This window comes from Equus asinus, chromosome 21, assembly GCF_041296235.1.
Source record: "Equus asinus isolate D_3611 breed Donkey chromosome 21, EquAss-T2T_v2, whole genome shotgun sequence".
Taxonomy (NCBI): Eukaryota; Metazoa; Chordata; class Mammalia; order Perissodactyla; family Equidae; genus Equus; species Equus asinus.
In genome coordinates, this window is record NC_091810.1 from 78,024,557 (window position 1) to 78,040,668 (window position 16,112).

Here is a 16,112-nt window from a genome sequence, read left to right on the forward strand (position 1 = left end):
TAGTTTTGATTTGCATTTCCCTGATGATTAGCGATGATGAACATCTTTTCATGTGTCTATTGGCCATATTCATATCTTCTTTTGAGAAATGTCTGTTCATGTCCTCTGCCCATTTTTTGATCGGGTTGTTTTTTTTTTGTTGTTAAGCAGTGTGAGTTCTTTGTATATTATGGAGATTAATCCTTTGTCGGATAAGTGGCTTGTAAATATTTTTTCCCAATTAGTGAGCTGTTTTTTTGTTTCAATTCTGTTTTCCCTTGCCTTGAAGAAGCTCTTTAGTCTGATGAAGTCCCATTTGTTTATTATTTCTATTGCTTCCCTCAACTGAGGAGTTACAGTGTCCGAAAAGATTCTTTTGAAACTGATGTCAAAGAGTGTACTGCCTATATTCTCTTCCAAAAGACTTATTGTCTCAGGCCTAATCTTTAGGTCTTTGATCCATTTTGAGTTTATTTTGGTGTGTGGTGAAAAAGAATGGTCAATTTTCAATCTTTTGCATGTGGCTGTCCAGTTTTCCCAGCACCATTTGTTGAAGAGACTTTCTTTTCTCCATTGTAGGGCCTCTGCTCCTTTGTCGAAGATTAGCTGTCCATAGATGTGTGGTTTTATCTCTGGGCTTTCAATTCTGTTCCATTGATCTGTGGACCTGTTTTTGTACCAGTACCATAATAGCCACATTTTAAATACCCAGTGGCCACACAGGCAGTGGCTACTGTATTAAACAGTGCAGATATGGAACAGTTCCCTCATCGCAGAAAGTTCTGGACAGCGCTGCTCCAGAAGAGTAAACTAGGGGAAGCAGCCCCTGATTGTCTCCCAGACTAGAGGCAAGGGTGGGGCTTCTAAAGACAACAGCTGTGACGTCTCACTAGGAAAGTGAATGATCTGTTTGGACAAGTCCTTGGCTTGTCAGGTTGAAATCAGTTCGTAATGGTAGGGGTTGGTGCCCCCTGATTACTGAGGCCCAAATCCATCTGTTGAACCTACAAAGTATGGTCAAAAGTTCACAGCTGGAGTGTTTTTCTGTTGACTCTGACAAGTTTTTGGAGAAGCATTTGCTCTGGTTTCTTCTGGGCCCTCGCTGCTTGCTGTCTTACACCTTCCAGAGTCAGTCATGCCATAGGCCAAGGCATAGGACAATTTCCATGATCAACTCTTTACCCCACTAACAGTGCGTCTCACTCTCTTGGGTCCAGTACATCTGGTCACTCCTTCAAGAAAACTGATCTGTGCTAATTATACTAATGAGAGGTTAGTAGGCAGCTTCCCAGGAGCAGACCATGAATTTTAACTGTTGCTTTCTGAAGACATTTCATTTGCAGGGGCTTGGAAGGCCCAGGGAAATGAGCTGGAGGCTGCCATTATTCTGCACTGTAGGGCTGACCTGAGATGGGAATATTTTCTGTGATATAAGGGTGCCCAGAGAAATCCCCTCCCTAGAAGGCAGAGGTTACATACCTGGGAAAGTTAATGTCTGATTTAAAATTCAAGGCATCCCAGATCCTGCTCTCTTGTAACGTGTTGACTCTCAATGCTATTTTTCATTTTCCAGGAACACCATGTTTTTTTTTTTACTAGATATCTTAACTTGTCAGGTTACAGTAAATAATAAACAAGCTGGATTTGCTTCGGCCGTTAAAAGGCTGGATGGCTTAGACGAGGGATTGAGATGGTTTGAAAAAAGAAGGAAATAAGCATAATAAGCAAGTGAGGAGATCTCAGTATCAGAAAGCTCTATTCATTCATTCATTCGCTCACTCACTTATACATTGTCTGGTGTATCTGCCATATGCCATGTACTGTGCGAAAGAATAGCTCTAACTGTCTTGTACCTTTCACATGTGTTATGTGACACCTTACAACAACTTTGTGATGTAGGTTTTTAAAAAAAATATTGCTTTTATAGTTGAGGAAATCGAGGCCCAGAGAGGTTAGGTTATTTGCTCAAGGTCACAGAGCCGGTTGGTGGTGAGGCTAGATCTGTGACTACAAACCATTGCTCCTTTCCTGTCATGGTCGGGCACGAAATTCAGCTGTCTCTCTATTTGTTTTGTTGCAGGTCCTTGTTCTCTGGATCCAGTCGAAGGCGAGTGCCAGGATTATGTCCTGAAGTGGTACTATAACAAGGAAGAGCGGGCTTGCCAACAGTTCTGGTATGGCAGCTGTGGGGGCAATGCCAACCGGTTTGAAACCAAGGAAGAATGCGAGGCTCACTGTGTCCCCAAACCCCTGTAGAGTCAGCCGAGCCTCATTACTGCTGCCTCTGTTGTAATAGCTGATGAAACTGAGATGACCTTTCCTGACACAGGGCCACACTGCTCATGAGTGATGACACCCGCTCTATAATCTCAGGGGTCGGATTCCTAACCCCCTGAATTTTTCCTGCCAGCCAGGGCTTAGGCCAGATGATTTGTGATGAGAAGGACTGCATTCTACTAGTTACAGAAAGTAACCAAAACTTTTTTGAAAGTCATTTAAATGATTTAGAACTGAGTGAAAAAGAAACTTGAACTTGACCTATAAGATTACTTTAAAACTTCTTTTGGCTATGTAGCAACAGAAAAATCAATGTAAGCAATGAATAAAAACTATTTTGGAAATGAGTTTAAACTTGATTTCTTTTTTAACGCTAGAGAACCCGAAAGTATTAGTCAAAGCGGAGGTCTGGAAAAAGGGACGTCTAATGTGAAATTTCATCCTTACTACTTTCTGTCAAAATAAAGGCATTGCTGATGAAATCATTTGGTGTGACACTGCGTGTAATACCTGCTCACTGAAGTCTTTGTGACATAACAGTTGATGGAGAGGAAACAGCAGTGACTTTGCCATGGGACCGATCCTTTGTCATCAATTGCAGTGACTCTTGTCCTTCAAAACTTGGTGACTAAACAATTAAGGCTGGTGTCGTCAATGCAAAGATGAAGCGAATGGTCTAGGTTCATCTTGGGTGAAAAACTAGATAGTGAGAATAATTGTGATCTTGCAGGATCTTCCTCTAGTTCACAGCTTGATTCTCCAGGCCTCTGAACTTGGGCCCAGCTTCAGGACAGAACTGGGCATTGTGTGGAATTCTAGAGCTGCTGGTATTGAGGGTGCCGGGCATGGGGCCTCTGCAGGACCATGTGCTAGTCTGCTTGGACTGCCATCATAGAATACACACACTGGTGGCTTAACCAACAGAAATTGGTTTCTCACAGTTTTGGAGACTGGAAGTCCAAGATCAAAATGCTGGCCAATTTGGTTCCTGGTGAGAGCTCTCCTCCTGGCTTGCAGACGGCTGCCTTCTTGCTAAGTCCTCAAGTAGGCTTTCCTCTGTAGAGAGAGTGAGCAAGTGAGAGTATTTGGGAGCCCTTGTGTCTCTTCTTATGAAAACACTAACCTTACCGATTAGGGCCCCAGCCTTACGGCCTCATTTAACCTTAATTACCTCCTAAAGGTCCTATTTCCAAATACAGTCACAGTGGGGATCAGGACTTCAACATATGAATTTTGTGGGGGACACAATCATTCAGTTCACAACAGATCACAAGCAGCTGGTGGTTGCCCCCCAGGGACCCAGAGTGGAGCTTGCTGCTGGAAAGTTCCTGATTCAATAATGAAAGCTGTGATTTATAGAATTCTTTTTATTCCTTCTCTGGGCCCAATGACACTGGAGATGGGCTAGGAACCAGCTTTATACAAAATGATCATAGAAATACTAAAATTCTATTTTTATGACAATTATTTTTATTTGATCACAAAAAGTATAACTATTGATGGTAGCAAATTTGTAAAACACAGAAATGCACATGGAAGAAATATAGATCAAGTATAATCTTTTCTCTCAAAGGTAACCATTTTGGTATAATCCAGGTTTTTCCTATTCCTGGAATACTATCTTTTTAAAAAATTTTCTTCCAGAACACACTATATTGTAACTGATTTTGGCTAAAGCATTTTCACGTTGGGAGTGAAATGGCATATGTTCATCTTGCTTGGCAGAGCTGCTCGTTGTGTATTTCTCTCTTTTAGGCATAACCTCGGCTACCTGGGCATAAAGGGGCCAGGCTTACCTATCCTGAGGATGGTATGCAATTGGAGCTGTGATCTATCTGTTTTCCACCTATCCCCACCCTGCCCTTCCCATGTCCAGGAGTTGGGAACAAAGGCAATGATTCCATAATAATAGGACCATTGGGACGAGACATTCAAGCGTGTTGGCTGTTCCCATCCTTGGAACACTTGTGAGGTCCTCCTGCAGTTCTCCTTGCATTTACAAGGCAGTGGTATAACCCTTCCACAGAGCTCCTCTGACCCCAGCAGAAGTGACTTGAAAAACCATGAGGAACAGAGACAATGTGACCAAGGAGCAGAAGCAATTGACTATTGTTTGAGATAGAGTTAGCCCCACCCGTGTATACACAGTTTATAAAGCACTTTCCCACATTATCTCATGTATTTCTCCTCTCCCACCGCTAAATCATGGATGTTGGCATTATTCTTCCCAATTTTTCCTGTTGTTCTTCCCATTCTCAGAGAAGTGAAGTGGCTTGACCTAGACACCTAACAGAAACTGACCTTGAACTCCTTTTGATTCCAATGCTAGGGCTGTTTTTGTTCTACTCCATTCATTCCGAAACATTAGCTGCAACCAGAGAATTCTGAAGGTCAGAGCCACAGGGGAAGGAGAACAGGCTGAGACAGAAGAAAGGAATTTCCTGGTTGACATAAAGGAGCTTGACCTTGCTGTCTGCCTCAGATGCTCCCCTCTCACCTCTAGGAGTTCTGGTTTGGGAGAGGAAGAAGAAGGAATGGACCAAAAGGGAAGTTGAACTGAGATGCAGAACAATCCTGATGACAGCCTTGGCCAAGCCCACAGGGAGCTCTGGAACTAAAAGAGATTGTCAGAGTTGCCCCAGGATGGCCCAAAATGGCTGGGCCTCCATCAGCCATTGGATGTGGGCCGCCCTGGAAAGAGCATGCTCACGAGTGAGTCAGCTCTGCAGCTATGGCAGAGCCTGAAGGGGCCCAGCTGAAGGTCGTCCACCAAGAGCAGCTGGGGCAACAAGTCCTTCATTGAAAGGAATTTGGGTGGCGCATCTACCTGGAATGTCCTTTTGCATTCTGTTTCCAAATTTCCACAGCTTCCTAAATCCAACAGGACACATTTAGAAGCATTAGTATGGCATGCAAGGCCTCAGAGATCTGGTCTTTGCATCCATCTCCAGCCTCACCAGTGGTGGCAGTTGTTCTGTCCCCCCAAGCTTTCACTTGACCGATACTAGGTACATCACTTGTAGTTTCCTGGAAATTAGACATTCCATCCATCCGTGCTGTTGCTCTCGGGGATACTTCTGTGGGTAATACCTTTAATTTATTAGTTTGAAAAATATTTAATAGGCATCTGCTATCTACCAGATCCATTACCTGTGTCAAAATCCAGCTCAGCTCTCATTGCCTCTGTGAAAACTTCTCTGATTTTCCCCTTTCAGGAAAGAATTAGTCATTCTCTCCTATAGGCTCCTATATACCCTTTTCTTTTTGCCCTTTTCCCATCATATTTATACCATTTGCCCATTGGTCTCCCTAGACTGTGAGCCTTTTCACCTTGGAATTGCCTGCCTTGCGCAGAGCCTGACAGATTTCCTTTTGTTTCTGATTTTTTAACTCTTTGCTTGTTTTCAAAGACTATTAGAAATGTCCCCCCAACAATGTGTGACACTTTCTTTCCTTCCATATCTCTTGCTCTAGAAAAACTCTTTGCTTTGTAGACGTTCTGCATTTATTTCAGACACCAGGGCATCAGTGCCCCATCAGCCAAGTGGAAAAGGTTTACATGTTTTTAATTCCTCCCTTGGATCTGTTAGCTCATTAATTATCGCCATGCACTGCTGTGAGGATGTTAATTTTTCTGATGAAGGAATTAAGACACCGAAAGTTCAAGTGACATCAGATCTCATGCAGTGAATCAGTTGGTAGCCTTAGATGAGAATTAAAATGTATTTGGAGCTGACTTGGCGTCTGCTTGGTTCACTCTGCACAGGTTAAGGGTCTTCATCATTGTGTGACTTGACTGCTTTTTACTTTTAACCATATAGGGGATTTTGTTGATGTTAGAAAATAGAAGGATTTAGGATTACTAGGCTCAGAACTTGGTTCCCAGCCATCTATCAAAGTGTATAAGTGAATCCAAGGATTATTCCTGAGCTCTCCTGAGTGGAGCTCTTGCTGACTGGGCACTTTCCAAGGTTTCTCCTTTTTTTCATTTTTGCCATCTTGTGATCTTATAGTGGATTATTCCTTTAATTTTTGTATAATCTCAAAGGTATATTTTATACAGCTAGGGATTCACTGTTGGGATTATGGTGTTATGGGAAATACCAAGTCTGGGGCACCTGAATTCAGCACCTAGTTCCCTCAGTGGAAGAAAAATTCACTTCCATCGGCAGAGATATCCAGTGGGTGATCAATACTGAGTTATAAGGGCCCCACAATTTTGGACAGCTCTTTTTTTGTGTGTGATTCCTCTTCTTTTTAAATTTCTTTATTTGTTTTATTGCAGTAACATTGGATTATAACATTATATAGTTTTCAGATGTACATTGTAATATATTTTGAATTCTGCGTAGATTACATCATGTTCCACACGCAAAGACTAATTATAGTGCATCCCCTCACATGTGCCTAATCACCCCTTTTGCCCACCCCCCTCCCCCCTCCCCCTCTGGTAACCACCAATCCAATCTCTGTCTCTCTGTGTTTGTTTGTCGTTGTTTTTATCTTCTCCTTATGAGTGAGATCATACGGTATTTGACTTTCTCCCTCTGACTTATTTCACTTAGCCTAATACCCTCAAGGATCATCCAAGCTGTCACAAATGGCCGGATTTCATCATTTCTTATGGCTGAGTAGTAGTCCATTGTGTATATATACCACATCTTGTTTATCCATTCGTCCCTTGATGGGCACCTAGGTTGCTTCCAGGTCTTGGCTATTATGAGTAATGCTGCCATGAACATAGGGGTGCGTGTATCTTTATGCATTTGTGTTTTCAAGTTCTTTGGATAAATACCCAGCAATGGAATAGCTGGATCATATGGTAGATCTATTATTAATTTCCTGAGGATACTCCATACTGCTTTCCATAATGGCTGCACCACTTTGCACTCCCACCAGCAGTGTACGAGGGTTTCCTTCTCTCCACATCTTCTCCAACACTTGTTGTTTCCTGTCTTGTTAATTATAGTCATTCTGGCCAGAGTGAGGTGATATCTCATTGTAGTTGTTTTTTTTTTTCCAAGGAAGATTAGCCCTGAGCTAACATCTGCCAATCCTCCTCTTTTTTTCTGAGGAGGGCTGGCCCTGAGCTAACATCCGTGCCCATCTTCCTCTACTTTATATGTGGGATGCCTACCACAGCATGGCTTGCCACACGGTGCCATGTCCACACCTGGGATCCGAACCAGCGAACCCTGGCCACGAGAAGCAGAATGTGCACACTTAACCACTGCTCCACGGGGCCAGCCCCTTATTGTAGTTTTGATTTGCATTTCCCTGATAGTTAATGATGTTGAGCATCTTTTCATATGCCTGTTGGCCATCCGTATATCTTCTCTGGAGAAATCTCTGTTCAGATCTTTTGCCCATTTTTTAATTGGGTTGTTGATTTTTTTGTTCTTGAGCTGTATGAGTTCTTTGTATATTTTGGATATTAACCCCTTATCTGATATACGGTTTGCAAATATCTTCTCCCAATTTGGGACAACTCTTAAAGGGCCATCCCAGATCAGAGTTGCTTGTAGGATTGGCTGAGACTTTCACTGAGAATATAGCACAGCCAAACTTCTCTCTGTGTCTAATTTGACTTTCTTCCCTTCCCTTCCACAGGGGTTGGCCTCAAGGGCACTCCCTTATAAATATCCTACATGCTCGTTTCTGTTTCAGAGTCTGCTTCCTGGGCTCCCCAGCCTGTAATCCCTTTGCAGAGGGAGGTGCCTGGGACTGGGAAGCAGAACATGGATGCTAATAATGTTCTATTCTTCTATTGGATTTGTATTTTCCCAGGTATTTACTTATATGTATTCATTAAAGTGTACGTATGTCTTTTATGCAGTTGGTTTATGTTTTATGCATCACAGTAATCCAGAAATTCCGTAGAAACACAACTCATGCGCTGATGTTATCTTCATATGACTCCTGATTCAGGAAAGTACCACAAATTTTATGTTGACCTAAGTTAATCTTCTTCCTTGGAAGTGGCAACAGACTCTTCATTATGTATTTGAGTGGACACATTCTAAAAGCATGACTCCTCTGTTTATCAGAACACAGCAACTGCATCCGAATTCCTTTTGTTAGGAAAAGAAAAACCCAGATTGGGTCCTGGTCTGATATCTTAATCTGTCTCCTCAGGGAAACTACAGAGCAATGTCAGAATGTTTGGTACCATTTTAATCTTAGGGTCCTTTAGAAATACCTTAGTTTTGACTCTTAGAAATGGACAGGGGATTAGAGAGAAACTTATCAGCGTTGATGTCAGAAGTAATATCTATTCATTCAAAAAAATATTTACTGAGTGTTTATTGAGTTCTTATATGAGTTCTTTTTAACAGAAGAACTCTTCTGTTAGCTTGAATATATCAGTGAAGAATAAAGAAGTCCTTGCGGGGCCAGCCCGGTGGCTCAGCGCTTAAGTTCACACGTTCTGCTTCTTGCGGCCCGGGGTTCGCCAGTTCGGATCTCGGGTGGCACCACTTGGCACGCCATGCTGTGGTAGGTGTCCCACGTATAAAGTAGAGGAAGATGGGCACGATGTTAGCTCAGGTCCAGGCTTCCTCAGCAAAAAAGAGAAGGACTGGCAGTAGTTAGCTCAGGGCTAATCTTCCTCAAAAAAAAAAAAAAAAAGGAAAGAAAAAAGAAAAAAAAAAAAGAAAGCAGTCCTTGCTCTCATCTGCTCATAGTTAACCACTTTTTGGTGTGTGGTAGGAGCATCTGAAATCTACCCTCTTAGCAAATTTCCATTGTATGACATAGTATTAGTAACTGTAGTCATCATGCTGTACGTTACATCTCCAGACTTGCTTATCCTACATAATTGCAACTTTGTACCCTTTGACCAACAACTCTGCCTTTCTTCTACCTCCCTCACCTGGGTTACCACTGTTCTAACTCTCTGTTTCCAAGTATTTGATTTTTTTAGATTCCACATATAAATGAGATCATGCAGTATTTTTCTTTCTGTATCTGGCTTATTTCCCTAGCGTAATGTCCTCCAGGTTCATCCATGTTCTTGCAAATGGCAGGATATCCATCTTTTTTAAGGCTGAATAAGGTTCCATTGTATATACATACCATCATTCTTTATCCTTTCATCTGTCAGTGGACACTTAAGTTGTTTCCCCATCTTGGCTGTTGTGACTAATGCTGCAGTGAACATGGGAGCACAAATGTCTCTTCAAGGTACTGATTTCAATTCCTTTGGATACATACCCAAAAGTGGGATTGCTGGATCATATGGTAATTCTATTTTTAATTTTTTAGAGAAACTTCATGCTATTTTGCATAATGGCACACCAATTTACATTCCCACCAACAGTGTACAAGGCTTCCCTTTTCTCCACATCCTCACCAACATTTGTTATCTTTCGTCTTTTTGATAATAGCCATCTTAACAGCTGTGAGGTGATATCTCATTGCAGTTTTGATTTGCATTTCCTTGATGACTAGCAATGTTGAGCACCTTTTCATGTACTTGTTGGCCATCTCTATATGTTCTTCAGAAAAATTCTTATTGAGGTCCTTTGCTCATTTTTCATTGGTTGGTTTTGTTTTGGTTTTTTTTTTTTTTTTTTTTGCTATTGAGTTGTATGAGTTCCTTATATATTTTAGATATTAACATCTTATCAGTTATATGATTTGCAAGTATTTTCTCCCATTTGGTAGATTGCCTTTTCATTTTGTTGATTGTTTCTTTTTCTGTGCAGAAGCTTTTTAGTTTGATGTAGTCCCACTTGTTTATTTTTGCTTTTGTTGCCTAAGCTTTTGGTGTCATAGTAAAAAATCATTGCCAATCAGCAAAATGGCAGAGTGAGAGATACCAGCCTTCATCTCCCCTCACAAAAACAGCAATCAGACAGCTATCCATGAACAAAAATAAACCTGAGCATGCTCAAGAGTTTAGTTAAGAACCCACAGTAACACAGTGGACAAAAAAATGGAGAATAACTACGCAGAAAGGATCACTGTGGAGACTGCCTTAGCTGAGATGTCTGGAGATAACTGGAAACAAACAAGGAGGGCAGGGGCTACAGGATCAGCCATGCAGCCCCTGCCGTCTGCTGTCATCTTGCTAGTGGCCTGCTCTGCAGAGGACCCTGGCAGCCTCTGCCACTGAGGGCTTCACAGCTTCAGTGACAGCCACAGACTCCCAACAGCTTTCATAGCAAAGGACCTTGCAATGTTTGTTGGTACAGACCCTAGCAGCCTGCTCCACAGAGGTCATCAACAGTTTTCGCCACTGAGGAACCAACAGCCATAGCCATCATGGACCCTCAGAAGGGAGATGTGGCTGTGCATCCCCCAGAAGGAGGTACTGTCATGCTGCCCTGGGACTAGAACTGCCAGCCCCTCCAATCCCATGCATGCCTCAGATCCCAGAGCTGAGGCTGCTCTGCATGTGCCCACGCTCCAGACCTGGCTCCATGGTTGCTGTGTGCACACCTGTGTCTCAGACACCAGAGCCACTGCTGCTGCAGGCTAACCAGAGCCCCAGACCCTAGGGCAATTGTCTCTTCATGCATGCCTGCACTCGGAAACTGACTCCATGGCTGTTTGGTGCTTGTCTGCATCTCAAGCACCCAAGTCACTATATTATGGGCTAGCCAGTGCCCTGGACCCCAAAATCACTGTTTCTCTGTGAGTGCCCATGCTCCAGACACCAGCTCCATGGCTGCTCAACAGGCACCCACACCTGAGGCATTGGAGCTACCACCACTGCAAGCTAGCCAGTGCTCCAGACCCTGGAGCCACACACCACCCAGTTGGTGCCCTAAAACCCACCTGTAGGTGAACGAGTGTGTATATCTGGAAGAGATGACTGCTCCAACAAATGGGCAGACATCAACCAAGGCTACAAGAAACAAGAAAAATCAAGGAAACATGACACTGCTAAAGGAACACAATAATTTTCTGGTAACTGACACCAAAGAAATGGACATCTATGAATTGCCTGAAGAAGAATTCAAAATAATTCTTCTAAGGAAGCTCAGCAAGTGATAAGAGAATACATATAGACAACTTGATGAAACCAGGAAAGCAGTATATAAGCAAAAGGAGAAGTTCAATAGAGAGACAGAATCTATAAAAAAGAAAAAACAAATTCTAGAGCTGAAAATACAATGAATAAAATTTGCAAATGCAACAGAGAACATCCGAGAGCAGACTTGATCAAGAATCTGTGATCTCCAAGACAGATGATTTGAAATTATTCAGTCAGAGGAGAAAAAAAGAAAAAAGAATAAAAAAGAGTGAAGCAAGCCTATGTGAATTATGGGACCATGAAGCAAAACAATATTTACATTATGGGAGTTTCAGAAGGAGGAGTGAGAAATTATTTGAAGAAATAATGGCTAAAACTTCCTAAATTTGGGGAGAGATATGGACATGCAGGTACATAAAGCTCATAAGTCCCCTACCAGGGTCAAGCCAAAGAGAACTTCACTAAGACAAATTATAATAAAACTGTTAAAAATCAAAAAGAATTTTGAAAGCAGCAAGAAAAGAAACTCATCATATACAAAGGAACCCTCAATAGGCTATGAGCAGATTTCTCAGCAGAAACTTTGCAGGCCAGGAGATAGTGGGGCGGTATATTCAAAGTGCTAAAGGAAAAAACTGCCAACCAAGAATACTTTACTGGACAAAGCTGTCCTTCAGAAATGAAGGAGAGATAAAGACTTTTCCCAGACAAACAAAAGCTGAGGGAGTTATCACCACTAGACCTGCCTTACAAGAAATGCTAAAGGGAGTTCTTCAAGCTGAAATGTAAGGATGCTAATTAGTAACATGAAAATACATGAAAGCATAAAATTCATGTTAAAGATAAGTGTATAGTCTAACTCAGAAAATTCTAATAATGTAATGGTGTGTGTAAATCACTTAACTCTAGTATAAAGGTAAATGAAAAACTATTAAAAATGACTATAGTTACAGTAATTTATCAGTGGATATACAATATAAAAATATGTAAATTGTGACATTAAAACATTAAATCTCAGGGGGGAGTAAAAAGGTAGAGTTTTTGTATGTGATTGAAGTTAAGTGGTTATCAGCTTGAAATAGACTATTATAAGATCTTTTATGTGAGATTTATGGTAACCGTAAAGCAAAAACCAATAGTAGATACACAAAAGATAGAAAGGAATCAAAGCATACCACTATAGAAAATCATCAGTTCACAAAGAAAGACAGCAAGAGAGGAAGAAAAGAACAAAAGAACTACAAAAGAGTCAGAAAACAATAAACAATATGGCAATAGTAACTAACTTGCTGATAATTATTTTAAATGTAAATGGATTACATTCTCCAATCAGAAGACATAGAGTGGCTTAATGCATAAGAAAAACAAGACTCACTATATGCTGCCTACAAGAGACTCACTTCAGCTTTAAGGACACACATAGGCTGAAAGTGAAGGGTTGGAAAAAGAGATTCCATCGAAGGGGAAACCAAAAAAGAGCAGGAATAGTTATATCAGACAAAATTGATTTTAAGTAAAAAACTGTAACAAGAGACAAGATCATTACATAATGATAAAGGGATCAACTCATCAAGAGGATGTAACAATTATAAATATATGTGCACCCAACATTGGAGCACCTAAATATACTAATCAAATACTAACAGAACTGAAGGCAGAAATAGACAGCAATACAATAATAGAAGAGGACTTCAATACCCCACTTTCATCAACGGATTGATCATCCAGACAGAAAATCAAGATGGAAATACTGGACTTGAATTACACCTTAGACCAAATGAACGTAATAGACATATATAGAACAGTAGTAGAATACACATTCTTCTCAAGAACATACAGAACGTTCTCCAGGATAAATCATATTTTAGGTCACAAAACAAGTCTTAACCATTAAGAAGATTGAAAGTGCTGAAGTGCTCAAGTATCTTTTCTGACCACCATGGTACAACACTGGAAATCAGTAGCAGGAGGAAATCTGGAAAATTCACAAATACGTAGGAATTAAGCAACACACTCACAAACAATTAAAGATCAAAGAATAAATCAAATGGGAAATTAAAAAAATACCTTGAGACAAACAAAATGGAATCATAAGATACCAAATCTTATGGGATATAGTTAAACCAATCCTAAGAGGGAAGTTTATACTGATAAAAGTCTACAATAAGAAAAAAGAAATCACAAATAAACAACCTAACTTTGTGCTTCAAGGAACTAGAAAAAGAAGAACAAACTAAGGCCAAGGTTAGCAGAAGGAAGTAAATGGCAAAGATTAGAGCAGAAATCAATGAAGTAGAGACTAGAAAGACAATTGAAAAGATCAATGAAAATAAGATCTGATTTTCTAGAAAGATAAACACAATCATCAAACCTTTAGCTAGACTAAGAAAAAAAGAGGAAATTCAAATAAATCAAATTGGAAATGGAAGAGGAGGACATTATAACTGATACCACAGAAGTACAATGGATCATAAGAGATTACTCTGAACAATTATATACCAACAAATTGGGTAACCTAGAAGAAATGGATAAATTCCTAGAAACATACAACTTACCAAGACTGAATCATGAAGAAATAGAAAATCTGAACACACCAATAACTACTAAAGAGATGGAATCAGTAATCAAAAATCTTTCAAAGAAAAATGCATGTTTTGTGTCGGTTTCAGCCTATTGATAGCGATGCTGTTGACTAGAAATGCCTGGGGCGCTTACCTGGGCAGACCCTACTTGTGGCAAGCCCCTAGAGACATATACCAGACCAGAATCAATGTTGTGGCTGGACAGCCCTTGTGGTTCTTATTATGATTGCAAGATGCATCTAGCAACATTAGGAACTTTGGAAAAAAACCCCAAAATTTATTACTCACAAGTCCTAGAGAGCACACAGTATGGCTGGGACCACACAGTGAGGTCATGGGGAGAGAGAGAGCGAGGACCCAAGGTTCTGCCTTTATAGGGGTTGAAGATGGGGTGCCTAGCGTTTCATAGGTTCACTCTTTGTTGGTGAGTTTAAAATGTAAGAGTGGGAATTAAATTGTAGGAAAGAAAACCATAGGGTCAGTCAATAGTCAGTTATCTAGATTGCCCAGGGCTTTCTAAAGGGAGAACTTAACAGGTGGGGCAGCCTGGCTCTTTATCTAGTTGAGTAGCTGGCAATGTGTTCATTTGGGACAGATGTCTTTGATGTGGATGTCTCAGGAGCCAAAAGCTTAATGTTAGGCAATTTTATTACAATAAAAATGCCAAATGTCAGGCACTTACACTACAGCCCAGAACCAGATGGCTTCACTAGTGAATTCTACCAAACATTTAAAGAATTAACACAGTGCTTCTCAAACTTTCCCAAAAAATTGCTAAGGAGGGAATACTTCCAAACTCGTTTTACAAGGCCAGCATTATCCTGTTACTAAAAGCCAGATAAGGACATCAAAGAAAAGAAAACAACAGGCCAATATCCCTGATGAATATAGATGAAAAAATCCTCAACAAAATGCTAGCAAACCAAATTCAACAGCACATTAAAAGGATCATACACTATGATCAAGCGGGACTCACCCCTGGGATGCAAGGATGGTTCAACATATAGAAATCAATGAGTGTGATACAACACATTAACAGGATGAAGGGTAAAAATTATGTGATCATCTCAATAGATGCAAAAAAAAAATCACTTGACAAGATTCAACATCCTTTCAAGATAAAAACTGTCAACAAATTGGATATAGAAGGAACAAACTTCAACATAATAAAAGCCATATATGACAAGACCACAGCTAACATCACACTCAATGGTGAAAGGTTGAGAGCTTTTCCTCTAAGACCAGGAATAAGACAAGGATGCCGACTCTCCCCACTCCTATTCAACAAAGTGTTGGGAGTCTTGGCTAGATAAATTAGGCAAAAAAAGGAAACAAAAGGTATCCAAATCAGAAAGGAAGACGTAAAATTGCCTCTGGTTGCAGATGACCTAATCTTATATATAGAAAACCCTAACGACTCCACCGAAAACCTGTTAGAACTAATGAACAAATTCAGTAAAGTTGCAGGATACAAAGTCAACGTATAAAAATCAATTGCATTTTATACACTAACAACAAGCTGTATAAATTTATAGTCAAATTTTGTGTAGTCAACTTACCAATCATTTCCTTTGTAGCTTCTCTTTTGTGTGTTTTTGTGTGTCTTTTCTCCTGCGTTTTAAAAATAAAAAAAATTATATGAATGATATTTGCCACCATCACTTCTCTTAACAGTAAGAGCCCCCTGCCCCAATCTGTACCAGATTCTCCAAATTTGCAGTGGGAAGAGAATCTCCCAGCTGAGAGGACAACTGACAAACTGAACAAACTCTACCCCTTGAGTTTTGACTTCCTTTATAACTGCCTTTTTCTCACTGCTGCTACCACGTTGTCTCTTTGGGTTTCAACCTTTCCAACCCGACTCTACTATGCAATCTGGAAAGCAGAAAGCTCAATTTCTCAGGCTCTCTTGTTGCCAGGGAGGCTGTGTGACTTCGTTGTGGCCAATGAGAAGCATATGTGAGCCTGCTGGTGCTGCCTTTTCAGCTTCCTCTTTTTTCACCTAGAACATGGACATGAGGCTGGAGATGCAGAAGCCTTTGCTAAGGATGGCAGACAATTGGAAAAAGTCTGGATTCTTGATGATACAGACCTTAGACCTATGTGCCCTGGACAGCCTATCCTGAGCTTCCTGTCATAGAAGACAAATTCCTTGTTTGTTTGAGCTATTGTTTATCAGCCTTTCTGGAACTAGCAAACAGACAGGATCCTAACTGATACGAAGGCATTCAAAGCTCCTCCTTTAAATCTATAATTCAAGTGTAGACAAGTCCCTCATCTCTTCTGCTTTAGTC

The 16,112-nt window shown here is 40.7% G+C and overlaps 1 long non-coding RNA gene across 1 annotated transcript; it reads right to left on the reverse strand.

Moving 5' to 3' along the window:
- Positions 1-2,880: 2,880 nt before the first annotated feature.
- Positions 2,881-15,665, reverse strand: LOC139041356 (uncharacterized). Its single transcript, XR_011496358.1, has 3 exons — positions 15,519-15,665; positions 15,378-15,429; positions 2,881-3,312 (listed from the first exon to the last, which is right to left on the reverse strand). It is a non-coding gene; the product is annotated as an uncharacterized lncRNA (long non-coding RNA).
- Positions 15,666-16,112: the final 447 nt, after the last annotated feature.